Raw genomic sequence first — 22873 nt, forward strand, 5'->3', positions numbered from 1 at the left:
AAAGTATGTGGAAGTAGTAGGTGACCGAAAAAAGTGGCGGAAATTGGAATAAATAAATATAGACTGTGGATAACTATTGTGTGCTCGCTGTGGCGAGCCCACAACTAGAAAGCAGTTCCTGTAGAAACTGCGTGGGCTCGCATAAAATGCAATGTATAAAGTTATTGCCGTGTCAAGTTTGAAACTCGGGGTAATAGTGTTACCATTGGTGGTCTAAATCCATAATCAAACTTTCTGGACTGTAGCATATTGTAAACAAAAGTAGAAAATGCATTAAAGCTGAAGTAAAAGTTAAAAAAAGTATGAACATTTGTAAAAACTATAGTTTAAGCATGAATAACTGCATAAAGTGGAATAAAGTATGTGGAAGTAGTATGATGCCCAAAAAGTGGCAGAATAAAGTAAGTAAAGTATTACTGTCTACTAATGATTTGTAATGTATGAATAATGCTTTACAATGTATTCTTGATTAATTAGGAAAAGGTAAAAAGAAAAAATACATCAATGGATATGAAAGCATGAATGAGCAGAAATTGTATTAAATAGCATACTTTTACATTTAAAAAAGGGTCAAATAGCATTGTAGCGCCTAAATCCCTGTATTAGGTGCTACTGGCTGCTGACGGATGAGGAAGTTTAGACGTGTGCTGAAAGAACTGAGGTCCAGAATGTTCGTAGAGTGGATATTAAATTATATTTATTTTCCTTACAAAATCCTATACTTTGAAGGCAAATAACATAAGTAGCAAACAGTCAAACGTGGTGAATGCAACAGTCCCTGTCTGCACAGTCAGAAAACAGTTTGCCTCCTATCAACAACACCTGCAATTCATTAGGGACAGGGTTAAATACCCTCCCTGTAACTATGGCAACCTGAACTTGACCACACCCCTCAGTGGACATCATTGGCCACAATTAGGAGACTCAAAATGGCGCTTACAAGCATATAGGCCTATCTTTAAAAGCATAAACACAATGATTATTGATTTTTCTTTGATTGATGAAGTGTTTTTATTTTTAAAAACAAATTTAAATGTAAAAAAATAAATAATCTAAAAAAATCTTTTTCTTTTTAAGTTAAAAAAAAGTTTAAGTTTTTTATTTTTAAGTTTTCTTTTTTAAGTTATAGCTGTGTAAATGCCAGCCAATAGGAAGACAGAGGGGTGGGGCTTAAGCAATTACAGCGTGCTCCTATTGGTGGTCTAAGTCCATGGAACAAGTTTCAAGACTGTAGCATGCTACAAACAAAAGATATAGCTGTGTAAAGGCCAGCCAATAGGAAGACAGAGGGGCGGGGCTTAAGCAATTAAGCCATTAAAGCTTGTTCCTCTTGATGGTCTACGTCCATGTACCAAAGTTTAAGGCTGTAGCATGTTGTGAACGAAAGTTAGAGCTGTGTAAAGGCCAGCCAATAGGAAGACAGAGGGGCGGGGCTTAAGTAATTAACCAATTGCAGCATGCTCCTATTGGTGGTCTAAGTCCATGGAGCAAGTTTCAAGACTGTAGCATGCTGCAAACAAAAGTTATAGCTGTGTAAAAGCCAATAGGAATACAGAGGGGCGGGGCTTAAGCAATTAAGCCATTACATTTTTGTGGAACACTGTACCAATAAAGAAATAGACTCCTTCATAACCGCTCTCAAAGAGCACTTAGAGCAGTTACAGTGGGCTGCTATTTGAAACTGGCCCTGCTAAAAAAGCCAATTTTTCCACACTGTAGGCCTCCACATTTCTTCCCATTTTGAGGGACGATAGCCCCTCCTATGCCCAGGTTAGTGTGTTTGTGTGTACCCCATAGCGATTATTTGATTGGCTGAGTAGGGAATGTGTACCGCAAAATTTGTGATAATGGGCTTGGCACGGAATGTGATGATGTATGATGATAAGAGCGCCTCTCACTTCACACAAAGTGTGATTTTTTCATCTTTCATCAACTGTAATATAGGCTATTATCAGCTAACATAGTAACAGCCTATAATAGCTGACAATGACATTATTTATTCCCTTCTTCTCTGGAATCCTGCCTCAAAGCAGCAGAAAACTGTCGTTCCCTGGCCTGATGTCATCGCTAGGGACACATGCATCAGTAAGCAGGAACTGGGCATGGACCGGAAAGTCTGGCGTGGCATTGTGTGTGTGTGTGTGTGTGTGTGTGTGTGTGTGTGTGTGTGTGTGTGTGTGTGTGTGTGTGTGTGTGTGTGTGTGTGTGTGTGTGTGTGTGTGTGTGTGCGTGCGTGCGTGAGTCTCTGTGTCACAGGCACGTGCAGATGGGGGTGGGGTTTTTCTTTTTTTTTGGCCACATAACTAAGGGGGCATGTGATGTGGGGGGCCAATACAAGCTTGTGTGGGGGCCAATTAGGGCTTGTGTGGGGGGGGCAATAAGGGCTTATGTGGGGGGCCAATGGTTCAAGACGAACATTTGACAAGTAATGATAATTCCACTATCATAATGAATTATCTTTTAATCTGCCATCAGTCAGTTTTAGTTTCAGACTCATGAGAACATATTGCTTATTTTACTGTCCAATGACACAAGGGACGGACTACCCCCAAAAATCGGCGCACAAGTGTGATTTTTTCATATAATTGTATATTTGTACAAATGTTCTGATTATAATGTTATGAATTATAATTATAATAATAATAATTATTATTATTAGTAGTAGCCTACAGTAGCCTACAGTAGTAAGTGCTGGGTTATCAAATAATAACAATAAGTCAATTTGTCATGTCTTCATGCAAATGTCAGAGACGGAACGTTTTGCAAGCACATGCGGACCGCTTTTACTGCAACACCACACCACTTCCTGTTTGGAAAACTGCCACTGGTAAGTAACGTCCCAGCTCTGTTGTGTACAGTACATATTATATTAATTTATCACCTAAATGAACACATTGCGTTTGTCCCAGTTCGTTACTTTGTTAAACAACAGACCCGAAACCATTACTTGTCTTTGTCCCGTTGTTTTAGGTCCGTTTTTGCTCTCATTTGTCATGCTATTTATTTTGAGTTTATTTTGCTAACAATTAGCTACCAGGCTAATTAGCTCCCCGCGGCCCCGCCGTCATAAGAGGAACACACAAACACTGCGTGTTGCTGACTGTTATGACGTTGAGTCATACATGTCTATAAATTAATTGTACTAAACGGGTTTTAATCTGTGAAGAAGTTTTCATGTCATTAACTAATAGCTAACACAGTAGCCTTTTGCTAGCAGTGTTTTTTTCACTCATTACATTCTGATATGTCATCAGGAGCACACAGCCCGTTGGTAAGTTAGATTTGAACTGTAGTGTGTGAAATGTATAATGTTTGCTATGGGCTACTGGTAGCATTTTGTGCAGTAGTATTGTCACGTTGTGTCCGCGTTGGTATACCGCAAGTATTGAGCGAGCGAGCGGCGCACGGGGTGCAATGTTTATGTAGCAATGCTAGTGTTTAGCTGTGGCCAGCGTTGGCTGTTTTGACAGGTTGCTCTGTCGGGACGCTTAGCGGACTGTAGCGTGGTGGAGAAGTCCTGTGTTATTGTGTGGTGTTTGCACGTCCATATAGTGTCACGTCAGTATATTAACTTACGGACTCTGTTGCCATGGTAATGTTTTAGTATCGTGCCGGCCGGCTGGCATAGTGCGTGCGTGCTGCGTGCGATCTGCGCAAGGCACTTTGGGAATTGCATTCTGGGAAATGCAGTTTATAGTTTATATACTTATTGTATCCAGCTCGCTGTATTAACAGAGTTTACTGTGCTGCTTTACTGTGCTGCTTTATATACACATTTAGTGTATGCGCAGTACATATGTGGTTTGGTTATATGTAGGCTACTTGTGTGTATATAGGGAATGTATGCATGATGCTGGTTTTCTTTATATTGCACTTTTGTATCAGTAATGAGAGGAGCTGTAAGATTATGTTACAAGTATATTCAGCAGGTATATTCTGGGAGAATGTACAGCTATATTATATTTTGTGAGAGTCAATTACAATAACATACTGTGATGCTTATTTGTTAATTGTTGCATTATATTCGAACGAATGTTATGGTAATGCCATTTTTATTTTATTCTTTCTTCCAGGTTTATGACCTGTGGTCTTTCATATCAATAAATTGACTAACACGAGTCATGCCCATGTGTGCTGCCTGTTCTTAGCCCTTCGGAGGGCTTAATCTACCAAACTCCGAACAGCTATAGCAGTGGTTCCCAAAGTGGGGTCCGTGGACCCCTAGAGGTCCTTGAGTTGAAGGGGGTCCCCAGCTAAATGATAGTTAGGAACCAAATGGACCCTTATGGGTCTGTAACTATGAGTCTTACAATCCTTTTATATGAATTGGGGGTCCCAGAGATAGAAATGACATTAAATGTAGTTAATATGCATGTCAAACTGGGGGTCCTTGAAATTAAACGGGTTCTTATGGTCCAGGGTCCCTGTATCTTTTCAACTGGGGGTCAATTAGTGTCAATTTGGGGACCATGACATCTTGTACATTTGTCATAGCACCTTGTATGTCATGGTTTTATCTAAACTCTGTCTCTCTCTCTCTCTCTCTCTCTCTCTCTCTCCCCCCCCTCCTTTGCATCACGGTGAGTTGTGAGCTTGTAGATTGGCTAATTTTAAACAATTGAGTACTTTTTACTTTGGTACTGTAGCAATATAGACTTTTTACTTTCAACAGTGTTTTTTATATTGGAAATAAACAACTGATTAATTGCTTATTTTGATCTCCTTCATTTTGCAGATGAAATTACTATCCTGCCTACATCTGAGTAAGTATAGATAAATGGGCATGTTGTGTAGTTTATTTTCCAGTTCGGTTACCTGTTCTGTACTTGGGAGGTCGGTACCTTAGGGTCCCTTGAATGTCAATCTACTCTCCATGGGATGCACTGTTACCACTGTCTGCTCACAGACAAATCTAACGTCACTTGAGTGTTGATGAGGTGTTTCAAATATGCAACAGGTGCAGTAGGAGATTGTGAAAACTTGAAACGTGAATTGGTGACCCAACATCACATTATTCCTCCCTCCCTGTAGAACGCTGTGGCCCCCCTGCTGCCTAATGTTATTATTAGTATTGTAAAAATAGCAGATCTACAAACTTGCAACACACAGAAAATGTTGCTGATTTGGTCATTTAAGTTTAGCCTTTTATTTGTTATCAGACAGTGTATTCTATACTGTTGAATTAAAAATGCCTTCTAAAACCTAACCTACGGTTTTTGAAGACCTTCAAATTCTTATTAACCCATTTTGACCTGACATTAGATTAAAAAAATGTCTTCTACATCCTGACAGTTTTCTGAAAAAGCTATGTTTCTATGTCAGTGGTTTTTCAAAAATAGCAGACCTACAAGCTCGTAGCGCGCCACTCGGTGGCGCACTATGAGCTTGTAGATCTGCTATTTTTCAATAGCTAAAGCATAACATAATGCCAACACCAAAAGTTCCCGCCACAATGGGTTAAAAAAGAAAATAATGGAAATGAATTAATACAAATTCTGCATGTATAGCAACTACAAACTGAATAATTTCCTCTATCTCCTTCAATCTGCAGATCAAACGACACCACCCTACCTTCTGAGTAAGTATTAACTGTATCAGCTTAATATTTGCAGATACCAAACATCACTGGAATCTCGGGGAAAGCTTGCCAATATCGCCTCCCGTTGCCTGTGATAGACCTATGTAATAGACATATGTGCGATTTGCATTCTCTTCCACACTTCACACAGGGCGATACATTGACACAGCATTTTACAGTGAAGATTGGGATCCCAGAGATATAGATTAATTTGGATCAAATGGGGCTCTGTGGCATAATGCATATCAAACTGGGGGTTCCATGAAGTTAAAAAGGTTGAGAATCATTGAACGCTAAACTGTATTGGAATGCCATTGCGTACTGTACAATCCTCACGATTTAACCCAGATGTATGCATCGTCAATCACTGAAAATATATCTACAAGCTCACAATGTGGGATGTGAATGGGTGACATTCAATTTACCATTATTATTACCATTATGTTATTTACCAGCTGATATCACAAATCTACTGAGGTTTACAGGTTTTATTCACATGCATCATGCAGGTAGTACAGGTGCAATACTTTTTTCTCCCAGTGGATTGAATACAAACCATATTTAATGTAAACGTGAAATCAGCGCCTTACTGATTTAATGTGGTTGACGTTTTAGTATTTTAGGATATTAAGTAATAAGGTCAGTGGGGGCACGGAGGCACAGTTGGTAGTGCTGTCGCCTCACAGCTAGAAGGTCCTGGGTTCGATTCCCGCTCGGGGCGCTGTGGGTGCTGGCGGCGTGTTTCCTCCTCCACGTCATCAGTGCCCATACCCGAGGCGGGGTTGGCGAAAGGGCCTTTCTGTGTGGAGTTTGCATGTTCTCCCCGTGTCCCCTAGGGTAGGTACCCTCACAAAAACATGCAGTAATCCTGGTCTCTAAACTGCCTCCCCCTGGCCAGCCGGGGCGCCTGATGGAGGGGAAAGGAACTGGTTGGAATAACGTGTTCCTTCCACGCGCTATGTCCAACCAGGGAAACTCCCCCCTGTCAGGTGTAAAGGAGCAACTTGGACACAAAAGCATGAAGGAAGCATGAGTTAAGTCCGTTGCTCTCCCCAGGTTGGCGGAGGGTGTGTAGAGCCCAGGATCACATTAGATGATTGACACAGGGGTGAAAAATGGGTTACAAAATCGTGGGATAAAAGATATATATAAAAAAAAGTCAGTGATTTTCAAACTTTTTGATTTCAAGGGCCCCAAAAAAAGTATGAAAATATGTGCCAGGAACACAATTTTCTTTTTAAACAGACCTGCATGCTCATTTGCCATTTTCAAATGGCCAAAGTCTGTTGAAGTGCTTACATTTTTATTTTGCTGGGAACCCCCTCAAGGAACCCTGGGGGTTTCCGCAACCCAGACCCCACTTTGAGAACCACTGCCTTAAATTACTTTAATAACTGTCAACCTAGCTTTAAGTGTTCATCACTAATACTCATAAGATGACACCATTCCTGCCTACCCACTTTGTCGCAGAGGATAGCAATGGGTTAGTGATGGCCAATTGAACGATAGGTTGAAACTGTGTGAAGTGTTTAAATTGGAGCAGATTGATTCAATGCAAGCTGTTACAATGTAAGCCATTTAGTTAGAAATATGCAGCAGTGTGCATTGAACTTTACTCATTTAGCAGGAAATGATTAACCCATTTAGACCTGAGGACACATCTCTGTCACCCTATAGCTTTTTTTTCCCCCTGATGAAGGCTTAACCGCCGAAACGTTGGATATTTGTCTTACCTGCTGTCCGAATAAATATTGGTACTCTGGCTATTGGTGTGTGCGGCCACCTTCTTGTTCATTCAAGATCTCCTATACAGTTTTCTCCCGTGCGACGGCACCGCCACAAGGACTTTGGTGTGCGTAGAGCCTCTTTGTACACCCTATAGCTTTTAACCATGACTATAAACTTTACCTGAAAAATGGCAGATCTACATGCTCTGAGTGCTGCGCTACGAGCTTGTAGCTTGTTTTCTTTAACTCAAATCTTTGCTTCTGGGGGGGTCCCTGCTACAACATATTTTCAGATGGGGTCTGTGGCAAAATACAGATAATTCTCGGGGTCCTTGACATGAAATGGTTTGAGAACCACTGATAAGGTTTTGGAAGACATATTGTAGAATCTGGTGCCAGATCTCAATGGGTTAACAACACAAAAGAAAAATATTCTTTGAACAATTAAGTAATTGCTGATTTTCTCCTTTTCATTCTGCAGACTTAGCTGGTTGCTGTTGACCTACACTTGAGTAAGTATTAGTTATCAACACTGATGATGTTTTTACACAATATTTGTATTCAAGTTGAATATAGATGCAAGAAGTGATGTCACACACACACACACACACACACACACACAATTTTGACACATAGTAACCACTTAGGCGTTATTCCTAGTATGGACTTTCAGTGGTGAGGTGACCACCGAACTACAACATGACGTCACTGAGCCGCGGTGAAGAGCATACCACGGCCACCGCCTCAGCCCTACTCTCTGTTTTTACTCGCCACCGCTCCACGCTATTTCAGCTCCGGTGGTCACCTCGCCACCGAAAATCCACACTATGAATAGGCCTTTAAGCCCTGTATGATTAGCAAAAATAGCAGACCGACAAGCTCACAACGTGACTTGTGAATTTGTAGCTTTATAGCTTAAAAACATACTTATGTTTATGGTGGAGGGGCAGATGTTTTGGTTAGGGACCCTTTGACCAAATGGCCACATTCTGAGCTTGTAGAACTGCTATTTGCAGCACACACCACTGTTGTACGATGGAACACACATTATACTTTAAATATTGAATACTATGGTTGATGTAATTAGCAATTGCATATTCTATACAGTACAGTAACTGACTACATAAGGCTTATTAATCCTGTGGGGAAGATTCAGAACAGCTAGCCAAATTGCTGCAAATAAACATTGTAATAACTAGGGTTGACCTGATCAGGTGATCGGAAATCTGCTCCAATCTCATGATTTTCAAAAGATCGGATTTTTTATTGTAAATCTCAAAGAAAGATGTATAAGCAATGAGATTTTGTAAACTGTTTATGCTAGCGCAGTTTGTGTTGTAACTTTATATATTCCATGAGAGGTGGAGTTAGTTGCTTTAGCAAACAACACAAGGTTTCTTCCCGACAGCAACATTATGCATTTATGTTACTGATATACTTGTATAAATGTGACTATGAATATTCTTTCTTTCAGGTAAACCTTGCGCAGTGAACCCTGGGTTCCAGTGGATCCTGTTTTTATCTTAATCCAACACCCCAAACCCCTCTATCTCCCTGCTGCCTCTCTGTCTTTTGTCTCTACCTTTTCTCTATCTCGCCCAGAGAAGTCTCAGAGTTGGGAGCAACTCTGAGAGATCTTGCTCTGCTCCCTTAAGCAACCCCTTATACGCAACCCTGAAACGCAACTTGATACAAGTTTTGATGCAACCCTGATATGAAACCTGATACAACCCTGATATGAAACCTTGGATACAGTTTTTCTCTTAATCCAACACCCCAAACCCTTCTATCTCCCTGCTGCCTCTCTGTCTTTTGTCTCTACCTTTTCTCTATCTCGCTCAGAGAAGTCTCAGAGTTGGGAGCAACTCTGAGAGATCTTGCTCTGCTCCCTTAAGCAACCCCTGAAACGCAACTTGATACAAGTTTTGATGCAACCCTGAAACGCAACTTGATGCAACCCTGATATGAAACTTGATACAACTTTTGATGCAACCCTGATATGAAACCTTGAAACCTTGGATACAGCTTTTTGAGACATTTGTATTGCCACACCTTTGAGCCATCTTTGTTTATTCACCTTTTGTTTTGGTTAAACATCCATCCACCTAAACACCATTTCCACATTCCTGAGTGATAGTTTTTACATTCCGTATACATTCATTTTTGAAATTATTTGTTTCTGGCTATCCACTATCTGGATCCGAACGCAGCCTCAACTCGATCAGCTTGGTGTCTGCACTCTACATACTGAACCAGGACCGGACTACGTACTGGACCAGGATCATCAAAGCAAACACATTTCACAAACTGTTTAGAAATACTCTTAACATTAGTACAGTATATACTCCTAGCAAGGCCAACCTCTCTTTATTGTTCAGCTTCTTTATACATTGTATAGTAAAATATACTTGAGTAAAAATAAATGTATGGTAGTTCAATAGGCTTGTTTAGAATTCTGTTTGATAGTTAAACTATTTGCAGCTCTGACAAGTGGACCTGTCTGTGATCACTCTATTGAACAGCGGTCCATCAACTGAAGTAGCCCAACTGCTATATTAAGTGTATACATTACCAAGATAATTTTCCTAATCCATCACTATATTGTTAAGCTATCACTGAATATTTAATCAGCACTACTTGAAGGTTTGTTGCTTGTGCTAACATTTGAGAAACATTTCATTGGTTCAAAACAAAACGGTCATTTCCACATTCCTATACATTTAGTTTAATCTTTGATCAAATACTAAATCTACAAAGGTAGTGTTCATATCTATATTAACTGTCTATACTGCCTTATAGATACACTGATTTAATGAATGACTGGTATTTGTTTGGTGCACTAATCGTTTAGTCTAACATTGCCTGTATTGCATTAAATGCAGCCCGTTTTTTTAAATTAATTGCAAACTTGACCACATTTCCTCTTTTGAACAGTTCTTTAAACTAAACTGCTTATTAATACTGTTGTAGCCTACATTGTTTAGAAAGTGAGATAATACAAGTGGACGTGTGACAAATCACTTGCTTCTGTTTGGTACTATAGTGAATGTCCCTCAGTGATTGAGATTGCATTGTGGTTTTCAGTAGCTCACATCTGGTATATTACCTAGAATTCTGTGAAACTACAGTTGACGTCTGGTCCTATATTACAATTGTTTCATAATTTTCTGGGTGTCTATAGAACAAGTTGCTAGTGAACTGTAGCCTACTGTATCAATCACTACATTCTCTGAAGATATTTGTGAATATCGTAGTCCCTATTAAGTTACCATAAAAACATTGCAAAGCACAAACTTATACGCAATATTTAAGGTTTACCAGTGTGACAAATAGCCTACAAGAACCAAACGTTACCATGCCGAGGAAAGGGAAAAAAAGTCAAGCTAAAAAACAACACTGGTCCAAGTTGAAATTATCTGACGATGTGATACCTGGTCAACAAATGCATGTTCCCCACAGCTGCAATGATGTGAAACCAATGTACTACACTGATGCTGTAAAACAGGTTAGTCACAGTGAAGTTGGACATCTGTCAGGGACATCTCATATTCAACACAAAGGCCAATCTGACGAGACGAGAGTTAAAGCATCCCATAGTCAAAACAGCACTAAATACGATGTATTTTCCAGGAATAAGCAGTGTGCCTGTAGTTCTCTAACATTTCTGGCATTCCTTCATGAGGAAGAACACATTACAGCAGCAAACCTGGACCTTGTATTGCAAAAGGGCGACAGCATGTACACAAAGGTCAAGTGTCAGTTAGATGCAAAAGTAAAAAAAACAGCCGATCTACAAGCTCACGAAGGGGGACAGTTACCTAAAACAAAGAAAAAAATTGATTATACTCATCTAGCTACAGATGAACTACCGGACAAAGTGTCTGCCCGCGACCATGACTACCATGTAACAAAGCATCATGATCTTTCCCAGTACGGTTCATTCGGAGATCCTCCATCTAATTATGCAGAAGAGTACCTAGATCTAGAAGCAGGACTTAGCTGTTTGTTAACAGAGGTGAACTATGCATTGCTGGTAATGACTGGTTTAGTAATTGCTGTGTTCAGGAACAGATCAGGAAAATTTGGTTTCTTTGACCCACACTCTAGAAGGCCTGATGGATTACCATATAATGAAGATACTCAACACTTAGGCACTGCTGTAATGATTACATTCACAACATTGAAAGATATGATTGACAGGATTATTGAGTGCCAACTGTTGTTTAAGACGTTACCAACATGCATGTATGAACTCATGCCTGTAGGATTTCACAGTGACGACGTGGATAACAGTGATGTCACTATTGCCGACTCCATTGACCTGTCACCACGAGCTGGAATAGAAATTCCAACAACATCAAACACAGATGTCTACAGCACACACCATGCAAACAGGCAGGCTAAACATTCATTGTCAGAAATGTCTGATGTGATTGTAGGACATTGTACAGAATATCAAACAAGCAAGTGTATTGATGACAGTGCTGTATCACCTATGAGCGAGCAGAAGGATGCTAAAGTGCATTGCCATAAAGACTGTTTATCTAAGAATTTGACACATTATCTTAAAAAGCGTGTAGGACCCATGGGTGAGCAGGAGTTTAAGGAGCGTTTTTCTGACAACATCACATACTGTGTTAAGGATACAATCGTGACAGCAGGTCAACAAATACAATGTGCTCCCCACAGCAGTAAAACACCATTACAGAAGATGTCTTCCACTGATGCTGTCAAACAGGTGTCTAAAGTTAGACATGTGCCAGGGACATCTAACCGTATTCAACACAAAGGCCAATCTGATGAGACATGTGTTGCAGCATCCCATAGTCAAAACAGCATTACATACCGTACATTTTCCAGGAATAAGCAATGTGCCTGTAGTTCTATAACATTTCTGGCATTCCTTCATGAGAAAGAACACATTACAGCAGAAAACCTGGACCTTGTATTGCAAAAGGGCGACACCATGTACACAGAGGTCAAGCAGCAGTTGGATGCAGAAGTCAGAAAAACAGCCGATCTACAAGCTCACGAAGGGGAACAGTTACCTACAAAGAATAAAATTGCTCATACTCATCTAGCTACAGATGAACTGCCGGGAAAAGTTTCTGCCTTCAACCATGACTACCACGTAACACAGCATGTTCGCCGGTACGGTACATTCGGAGACCCTCCATCTAATTATGCAGAAGAGTACCTAGATCTAGAAGCAGGACTTAGCTGTTTGTTAACAGAGGTGAACTATGCATTGCTGGTAATGAGTGGTTTAGTAATTGCTGTGTTCAGGAACAGATCAGGAAAATTTGGTTTCTTTGACCCACACTCTAGAAGGCCTGATGGATTACCATATAATGAAGATACTCAACACTTAGGCACTGCTGTAATGATTACATTCACAACATTGAAAGATATGATTAACAGGATTATTGTGTGCCACCTGATGTTTGAGACGTTACCAACATGCATGTATGAACTCATGCCTGTAGGATTTCACAGTGACAACCTGGTCAACAGTGATGTTACTATTGCCGACTCCATCGACCTGTCACCACGAGCTGGAATAGAAATTCCAACAACAACACACTGGGTTAAAGAGCATGTTTCTGACAATGTCACAGCAGGTCAACAAATACAATGTGCACCCCACAGCAATAAAACACCATTACAGAATATGTCTTCCACTGATGCTGTCAAACATGTGCCTAAAGTTAGACATGTACCAAGGACATCTAACCGTATTCAACACAAAGGCCATTCTGATGAGACAAGTGTTGCAGCATCTCATAGTCAAAACAGCACTAAATACCATGTCTTTTCCAGGAATAAGCAGTGTGCCTGTAGTTCTCTAACATTTCTGGCATTCCTTCATGAGGAAGAACACATTACAGCAGCAAACCTGGACCTTGTATTGCAAAAGGGCGACACCATGTACACAGAGGTCAAGCGTCAGTTAGATGCGAAAGTCAGAAAAACAGCCGATCTACAAGCTCACGAAGGTGAAGATGGTGCATCTTTACCTAAAATAAAGAATAAAATTGCTCATGATCATCTAGCTATAGATGATTTACCGGACAAAGTGTCTGCCCGCGACCATGACTACCATGTAACAAAGCATCATGATCTTTCCCAGTATGGAACCTTTGGAGACCCTCCATCTCATTATGCAGAAAAGTGCCTAAATCTAGAAGCAGGACTTAGCTGTTTGCTAAAAGACGTGAACTATGCATTGCTGGTAATGAGTGGTTTAGTAATTGCTGTGTTCAGGAACAGATCAGGACAATTTGGTTTCTTTGACCCACACTCTAGAAGTCCTGATGGATTACCATGTCAATATTATTATCAACACTTAGGCACTGCTGTAATGCTTATGTAACCAAGTGGAGTCGCTAAGTACTCCTAATGTCACAGTAATACTACGCCACTCCCAATTACAGGGTGGGAGACCCGGAATACCAAGGTAAGTGTTCAGTTTGAGTGAACAATAACTGTCGGTTGCTTCATAGAGTATAACTTTATTCTTAGAATGTACAAAGTATTGACATTTCCTTTAAAAACATACATGTATTCACAGTATTGACCTCTCCTTTAAAAACGTATATTCACTATCTACAGAGATACCAATAGGGGGTTATCAAGTCGTTCACTACACAGATAAGGAATTGGATCGATTGCACTAATTTACACTCATTTCCTAGGTCCATAAACACAAGATTGAGCACTGCAACATAAGCACACTATCACTCTGAGCCAAATATGGTTGGCATTAAAAACACTGCAAATCAATAAGAAAGGCTAAAAGCCCAAAAGAACACTGCACTGTAAAAGGGACAGTAGTCCACGAGTGAAACTATGCAATATAATCCTGAAACCAATATATCCGTCGTTGGCGATTAACTAGTTAACTCTTTGGTTAAAGTAGTAAAAGTGCTTAAGACGCCACTTGGGCTATATGATATCATCCAATCCCAATTAAGTATAAAAACTATAGCAGCATAGACTTGAATTCAAAAGTATAAAAACTATAGCAGCATAGACTTGAATTCAAAATATAAAAAAAAGATAAAAAGAACAGCGGTTCACAGTATGAGGCCCAATCTGTAATGGAACATAAACCTTGATTAGCCTCCAATTGACCATATAGCTAAAGTGCTTTCCTGGTTGTACTCAGAATCAGATTCTGACTACAACACTGATGTAGCCAAACAGTTATACAGTAATTAATAAAGTGCATTAAATGTACTTTGCACTGCTGCTTATGCAAACTAGCCCATACCCTGTTAAGATGGTCAGGGACTCCAGGTGGTCGATACAACAGTGTGTTTGGCTCGGTCGGGACACCGTCTGTGTAATATAAACATATAATGAGGACTCAGTTTCATTCATAAGACAAAGACTGCTATACTGTCGCAATATGGGCGCAAGCCTACCTCTAGACTCAGTGTGCAGGCTTACACACGCACATACGTTAGGCAGGCTCCTGTCAGTGTATTTCTTTCGGATCACCGTCTGTGCAACAAACACATCACAAACATCATGAGGACTCGCACCATAACAGCGAAACTGCTATACTGTTGCAATACGGACGCAAGCCTACCTCAAGACTGTTGTGTAAACACACAGGGACACACACATTAGCCAGGCTCTCGTTCGCCGCTTGCCTCTGCGTCTAACTGCGTCTAACAACGAGACAAGGGTTTGCATAAATAAACGGGAAGGCAGTTCAACATGAATTAAAGGCTTGTTTGTGCTGTTGCGATATGAAGCAAGCCTACCTTGGTTTCTCTGAATTATACACCCAGGCTGACAGGGCTGTCACTAACTGCGAGCTCCACAGTTTCTGACGAAGAAAAAGAAACATAAATAAATAACTAAATAAAGGTTGTTGACATATCAACCTAGGGACAGGTAACCCTATAGTAGTAAAACCAAGAGCTTACCTCGATGCTACGAGCACAAACAAACGCCACACAGCCTGACTGGAACAGGAAAAGATCCTGGGTAAAACACCTCCTATTCCCTATGCCTGTCCAGCTACCTTATATGCTGAGCTGAGGGGGGTGGTGCTATGACACCTATTGGTTCAGTCCCACTGATTACATTCGCCCCCCCAAAGTTGAATCGGCGTCCCGACGATATGGCCCCTGAGAAGCAGGCCCCCATATTGTGCTGGTGACATACTGTTTGACGGTATGGCAGCCGGTGAGGGTTGGGGTGGCAACCAGCATTACGTCGACTGCTACGGCGCAGACCAGGGGAAGGTGGCGATATATGTTCTTCTGAGCCTTCAATGGATCCCGGGCTACTTCCCTGGTCTTGTCCCGGATGCAGTGGGCTCCCTTGATCCTCCGGTTCGGGTGTTCGTATGCCTGGATCTCTTCTCACATCATCCTCCAGAACCATAACGATCGATTCCTCCGAGTCACTTAGGGCATGATCTGGAGTTGTACGGTCCGGAGTGACAGGTACTGGATTTACCGGTTGGACATCAGGTCCCTCCCTCTCTGGTGCACTCCGCAGCTCTGTTCGGTGTAGTCGCAAGGCCGGGCCATCCTGGTGGACAGGGGCGATGGTATATACCATCCCCTGGTCATGGGATCTGTCCACCACCCGATAAAGGCAGGAATGCCAGCGGTCTTGGATTTTGTTCCTCCCTCTCACCTGGTGATTCCTCTTGTAGACGAACTGGCCCACTTCTAAACCAGGACTAGTCACCTGCTGGTTATGTCGTCGGTTCCGTTGCTCTGCTTTGTCATGGAGTTGTTGCCGTACGTGGTCGTACACTGTCCTTAGGGACTCTTGATGCTTTCGTACCCATTCCTCTGGGGGCTCCTCACCTGGGTCTTCGTCAACCCCAAGGAGAAAATCGACAGGGAGCTGGGGTTCGCGGCCAAACATGATATAGTGGGGAGCTAAACCAGTAGTGTGATGCGCAGTAGTATTGTAAGAGTAGGTTAGTTGGGACAGGTGCTGAGGCCAGCGTCTTTTTTGCTCTGGTGGTAGAGTACGGAGGAGGTCGTGGAGCGTCCTATTGAACCGCTCGCACTGGCCATTTCCCTCAGGATGGTATGGGGTCGTCCTGGTCTTTTTGATGCCGTAGGTGGCACACAGCTGCTTTATTATTTTGCTTTCAAAGTTTCGGCCTTGGTCCGAATGAATACGGCTGGGGGCCCCGAATAGGTGGAACCAGTGTTTCACCAATATATCTGCCACAGTGCTCGCCCGCTGGTCTCTTGTTGGGATTGCCTGTGTAAACTTGGAGAAAACATCTGTGATCACTAGAACATTTTCTCGTCCATCACTGGCTGGTTCTAGTAGAGTAAAATCCATAGCTAGTAGCTCGTTAGGTCGAGATGCCTGGAGGCTGCCTCTGTATGCCCTTATTCTAGGGCCTTCCTTTGCTAGGATGCATCTCCCGCAGTTACGGCACCACTTTTCAATGTCCTTTGACATACCTGGCCAGTAGCCCCGATCCCGTGTCAATTGTAAGGTGCGGTCTACCCCCTGGTGTCCATGGCCATCGTGCACACTCTGGAAAACCTTTTCCCTCAGACACTGGGGTAATAGTATTTGGAAAAGTTCTTTACCCCCACCTGGAGGGTAGATCTTTCGGTACAGGACCCCTTCCCTCTCCACCAGGCGTCCCCACTGGCGAAGCAGCTCTCTGCTCTCTTGGCTCAGCTGTTCACGCTCTTCCCGGCCAGGGTTCCGCCCTTCACGCCAGTATTTCTCCACCGGGCCAATGACTGGATCTTGCTTCTGTAGCAATGACAATTCCAACAGTGACAAACTAGGCATGGCAGCCATCTCACGAATGTGAGTTTCATGGGAGACAGGCGAGGCAGGCTGAGAGTGGTGTAAAGCCGCCGGAACTTCCACCCCAGGGGTGAACCGGTCCAGATACTGTCTCGATAAAGCATCAGCATTGCCATTACTACGACCTGGACGATATTCCAAGGTGTAGTCGAAGGAAGCCAATTGGGAAGCCCATCGCTGCTCCAGTGCTCCCAGCTTAGCGGTTTGGAGGTGTCGGAGGGGGTTGTTGTCGGTGTAGATCGTTACTTTATTGCCCAAGAGATATTCTCTAAATTTTTCTGTAACGGCCCATTTAAGGGCAAGGAACTCAAGCTTCATGGAGCTGTAGTTCTCCATGTTTCTCTCAGTTGGTTTAAGGCCTCGACTAGCAAAGGCTATCGGCCTGCGCTTCCCGTCATGGTCTTGAGAAAGAACTGCCCCCAAACCACCATGGCTGGCGTCGGTCTCAAGGATGAAGGGCTTCTGAAAGTCGGCATAAGCTAGGACTGGGGCTGTCGTCAAGCCTTCTCTCAGCGCCATGAATGCCTGTTCACAGTGTTCGTCCCAGAAGGTGGACAAGGGGGTTTTAGGGGTCTTACCCTTTTTGTTGGGTCCACTCACACGTGCCACCAGGTGATGGAGAGGGGCTGCTAGCTTGGCGAAATTCTCCACAAACCTTCTATAATAGGAGGCGAAGCCCAGGAAGGATCGTAGTTCAGCCAAATGCGAAGGCCGCCTCCACTCACGCACTGCAGCTAACTTGTCTGGGTCTGTGGCTACCCCCTCTTCAGAGACAACATGGCCAAGATACTTGACTTTCTTTTGGAAGAAGTGGCATTTGGATAGCTTTGCCTTCAGACCTTGTTGATCGAGACGGGAAAAGACCTCTTCTAGACGTTGCAAGTGTTGTGGTACTGTAGAAGAGTACACAATGATGTCATCAAGATACAACAAGACTGATTGGAAACGCTGGTTGCCAAACATGCGCTCCATTAAGCGTTGAAAAGTCCCAGGTGCATTACATAAGCCAAAAGGCATTCGGTTAAACTCAAATAGGCCAAAGGGGGTACAGAATGCCGTTTTAGCCCGATCTGCTTCGGCCATCGGTACTTGGTTGTAGCCACTGGCGAGATCTAGTGTGGAGAACCACTTGGCTCCCGTTAAGGCATCAAGGGACTCTTCGATCCTTGGAAGTGGATATGCATCTTTCCGGGTCTTCGCGTTCAGCTGCCTGTAGTCAACGCACATGCGTATGCCCCCATCCTTCTTAGCCACCAGCACAATAGGGGATGAATACGGGCTGCAACTCTCTCTGACCACTTGACTTTCAAGTAACTGTTTAATGTGTGCCCTGACTGCCTCATACTGCGAGGGGGGAATGCGGCGATAAGGTTGACGGACGGGTGCGTCGTCTAAGAGTGGGATCTCATGTGTAATGAGGTTGGTACATCCTAAATCGCCCTCACTTTTAGCAAATACATGCTTGTATTTAGTCAATAGGCGCTTTGCATCAATCTTATCTTCAGGTAAGAGGCCCGGAAAGTCAAGCTGTTCAATGTCAATGGAAGCCTTACTGCTCATCTCTACCGCCTGTACTGAAACATACGCTGTACATTCTTGGGTGGATGCATCGATGGACAGGTCTATGCAAGGGGTATTACCCGCTACAATATCTCCACCCTCTATACCCTGTACAGTCCCTATCACTCTGCGGGGCACTAGCCATACATCAGACTGACCTACATTAGTGACGGGGGCATAGAGGGTACCTTTCTCAGCGTGGACTAGGGCAGGAGAGACAAGCAAGCCCTCTGGGAGACCAACATCCAATGGCCCAAGGGGTTCGAGCAAAAACGCCATAGATGGAACCTGGGGACAAGTAACGGGGACCATTAACAGTGTTCCAGCTGTAACACATATGGGGCGTTTGCCTTGTACCCTGACTTTAAAGGCAGAGGATGAACTTACTATGGCTTCTATTTTCTCACATTGGCGAAAGGCCAGCTTCCACGCCACTGCAGCAGACTGTACAGCAGAGCTCTGGAATAAGTTGGTGCCATGTTGTGCAAATAGTTCACGGTAACAGTCAATGATGATATTCATGCCCAGTATACCAGGGGTGGCTTTCTTTCGACTGGTTAGAACACCATCAGGTGGGTCTTTCACAATTAATATACCCATACTAGGCAGACATGTGCCAAGCACTTTCACATCAAGCTCAATGTAGCCCAAATACGGTATGTCCAACCCATTAGCTGCCTTGAGACCAAGCCACTTACAATCGCGCAGTTCATGTTTAGACAAGTGTGCAAAATGTTCATGGAAACAGCTTTCTGTAATGGTGGTAACCATGGAGCCAGTGTCCAGCAGACAAGGAACCTCCACTCCGCCCATGGGCACCACCACTACCGAGCAAGGCCCAATTAACTTGCGGATTATCTCTTGGTGTTCAATATGTGAGTCGGAAAAACCCCCTTCCAGCGTTTGACTCTGCACACGGGAAGGTTCTAGTTTTCCGCCGGTGTAATCTGTGCAGCAGTAGTGCTAGCCTGTGAGGGCGGGGTGCCTTGAGTACAATAACGAGCGATGTGGCCTGGCTGCGCACACTTAAGACATATGGGTCGGCCATCAGGGGCACGCTGGTATCTATTAACGCTGGAGAACGATCTGCCTCTACCTGCACCCATATTAGAATTTAGAGCCTGTGTGATCTTATCCAATTGAGCTTGTTGCTTAACAAACATGTGTTTTAACTCTTCATATTCCGATTTACCAACGCCAACTGCTTCACTAGTTGCAGTGGCCTGAGCTTCACAAGTTTGTGGAATGGGGCGTACATACTTTTCTCTTGAAGGCTGACCCTCATCGACCCATCGGATCGCCTCTTTGCGAATGTCAAGTAGAGACAGTTCTCCATTTTGCCTCACCAATGTCTTTAGTTCTCTGCGCAGCATATGGTCTCTCACATTTTCACAGAACTGGTCTCGCAGCAAAATCTGTGAATTGGACATAGCGTTACACAATTGCACTTTTTCCATTAAAGTCATAAGAGCGTGGGAGAAATCCTGCAATGATTCTCCCTCTTTCTGTTTTCTCTCAAAGAATTTTTGTTGCAAAGACACATAGGATTTTGAACAACCATAGAACTCCTGTAGTATTGTAATAATCTGCTCAGAATCCTCCCTTACCCCTTGAGCTCTAAATTTAATTTCAGTACGAGCAGCACCTTCCAAATGGTCGTACACAAACAAGGCTTTGTCAATTGTGGACATGTGCCTTGCCCTCAAACAACCCTCCACCTCCTCCACCCACTCGTCCACAGTTAAGGCCCCAGAAAGTGAAGACCCTGAGAATTTGGAGCATTTTCTCTCCCTAGGGAGGTAAACAGTCTGTTCTCTTCTCTGTGGGGGTGGGGGTGTAGGTGCATTGTTTGCAGTGTCAGATGTTTGGTCTGACACAGAGAGTCTCTCAGTTTGACTGTTCGACAGTCTTCGATTTTCAGCTCGGAGCTGAGCCATCTCCTCCCGTAGGCTCTGGAGCTCTTCCTCCATAGCGACTGCAGTCCCAGGGAGAGCGACCAGAGGATTGATTCGTGATGAAAAGGTTGACTGCCAACCGCTGTTCTTTAAAAAAATAAAATAAAACCTGCTATGCTGCTACTAACAAATGCCAATACAATGTACAACTCTCCAACCGACCAACAATAAGTCACTGCCGACTACGCCAATTGTAACCAAGTGGAGTCGCTAAGTACTCCTAATGTCACAGTAATACTACGCCACTCCCAATTACAGGGTGGGAGACCCGGAATACCAAGGTAAGTGTTCAGTTTGAGTGAACAATAACTGTCGGTTGCTTCATAGAGTATAACTTTATTCTTAGAATGTACAAAGTATTGACATTTCCTTTAAAAACATACATGTATTCACAGTATTGACCTCTCCTTTAAAAACGTATATTCACTATCTACAGAGATACCAATAGGGGGTTATCAAGTCGTTCACTACACAGATAAGGAATTGGATCGATTGCACTAATTTACACTCATTTCCTAGGTCCATAAACACAAGATTGAGCACTGCAACATAAGCACACTATCACTCTGAGCCAAATATGGTTGGCATTAAAAACACTGCAAATCAATAAGAAAGGCTAAAAGCCCAAAAGAACACTGCACTGTAAAAGGGACAGTAGTCCACGAGTGAAACTATGCAATATAATCCTGAAACCAATATATCCGTCGTTGGCGATTAACTAGTTAACTCTTTGGTTAAAGTAGTAAAAGTGCTTAAGACGCCACTTGGGCTATATGATATCATCCAATCCCAATTAAGTATAAAAACTATAGCAGCATAGACTTGAATTCAAAAGTATAAAAACTATAGCAGCATAGACTTGAATTCAAAATATAAAAAAAAGATAAAAAGAACAGCGGTTCACAGTATGAGGCCCAATCTGTAATGGAACATAAACCTTGATTAGCCTCCAATTGACCATATAGCTAAAGTGCTTTCCTGGTTGTACTCAGAATCAGATTCTGACTACAACACTGATGTAGCCAAACAGTTATACAGTAATTAATAAAGTGCATTAAATGTACTTTGCACTGCTGCTTATGCAAACTAGCCCATACCCTGTTAAGATGGTCAGGGACTCCAGGTGGTCGATACAACAGTGTGTTTGGCTCGGTCGGGACACCGTCTGTGTAATATAAACATATAATGAGGACTCAGTTTCATTCATAAGACAAAGACTGCTATACTGTCGCAATATGGGCGCAAGCCTACCTCTAGACTCAGTGTGCAGGCTTACACACGCACATACGTTAGGCAGGCTCCTGTCAGTGTATTTCTTTCGGATCACCGTCTGTGCAACAAACACATCACAAACATCATGAGGACTCGCACCATAACAGCGAAACTGCTATACTGTTGCAATACGGACGCAAGCCTACCTCAAGACTGTTGTGTAAACACACAGGGACACACACATTAGCCAGGCTCTCGTTCGCCGCTTGCCTCTGCGTCTAACTGCGTCTAACAACGAGACAAGGGTTTGCATAAATAAACGGGAAGGCAGTTCAACATGAATTAAAGGCTTGTTTGTGCTGTTGCGATATGAAGCAAGCCTACCTTGGTTTCTCTGAATTATACACCCAGGCTGACAGGGCTGTCACTAACTGCGAGCTCCACAGTTTCTGACGAAGAAAAAGAAACATAAATAAATAACTAAATAAAGGTTGTTGACATATCAACCTAGGGACAGGTAACCCTATAGTAGTAAAACCAAGAGCTTACCTCGATGCTACGAGCACAAACAAACGCCACACAGCCTGACTGGAACAGGAAAAGATCCTGGGTAAAACACCTCCTATTCCCTATGCCTGTCCAGCTACCTTATATGCTGAGCTGAGGGGGGTGGTGCTATGACACCTATTGGTTCAGTCCCACTGATTACACTTACATTCACAAAGTTGAAAGATATGATTAAGAGGATTATTGAGTGCCAACTGGTGTTTGAGACGTTACCAACATGCATGTATGAACTCATTCCTGTAGGATTTCACAGTGACAACCTGGATAACAGTCATGTTACTATTGCAGACTCTGGAATAGAAATTCCAACAACATCAAACACAGATGTCTACAGCACAAACAGGCAGGCTAAACATTCATTGTCAGAAATGTCTGATGGGATTGCAGAACAGTATTTTCACACCGGCAATATTGAGTGTACTGATGACAGTGCTTTATTATCACCTATGACTGAACCGGAG

At 42.8% G+C, this 22873-nt stretch overlaps 2 long non-coding RNA genes across 5 annotated transcripts; one reads left to right on the plus strand and one right to left on the minus strand.

Moving 5' to 3' along the window:
- Nucleotides 1-2811: 2811 nt before the first annotated feature.
- On the plus strand, nucleotides 2812-10205 carry LOC308312647. 2 transcript variants are annotated; one of them, XR_013963795.1, is made up of 3 exons: nucleotides 2812-2827; nucleotides 7793-7817; nucleotides 8780-10205. It is a non-coding gene; the product is annotated as an uncharacterized lncRNA (long non-coding RNA). The 2 variants fall into 2 exon arrangements; XR_013963796.1 differs by lacking the exon at nucleotides 2812-2827 and adding an exon at nucleotides 5465-5578 and having other exon boundaries at nucleotides 7787-7817.
- Nucleotides 10206-14230: 4025 nt separating this feature from the next.
- Nucleotides 14231-22444, minus strand: LOC308314005. 3 transcript variants are annotated; one of them, XR_013963927.1, is made up of 12 exons: nucleotides 22395-22444; nucleotides 22230-22294; nucleotides 22052-22133; nucleotides 21885-21963; nucleotides 21731-21798; nucleotides 19939-21552; nucleotides 18867-18966; nucleotides 15078-15142; nucleotides 14900-14981; nucleotides 14733-14811; nucleotides 14579-14646; nucleotides 14231-14400 (listed from the first exon to the last, which is right to left on the minus strand). It is a non-coding gene; the product is annotated as an uncharacterized lncRNA (long non-coding RNA). The 3 variants fall into 3 exon arrangements; XR_013963928.1 differs by having other exon boundaries at nucleotides 19066-21552; XR_013963929.1 differs by having other exon boundaries at nucleotides 18867-21552.
- Between the last annotated feature and the right edge of the window lie 429 nt (nucleotides 22445-22873).

This window comes from Protomyctophum bolini (assembly GCF_963924005.1).
Source record: "Protomyctophum bolini genome assembly, chromosome: 1".
In the NCBI taxonomy this organism is placed as follows: domain Eukaryota; kingdom Metazoa; phylum Chordata; class Actinopteri; order Myctophiformes; family Myctophidae; genus Protomyctophum; species Protomyctophum bolini.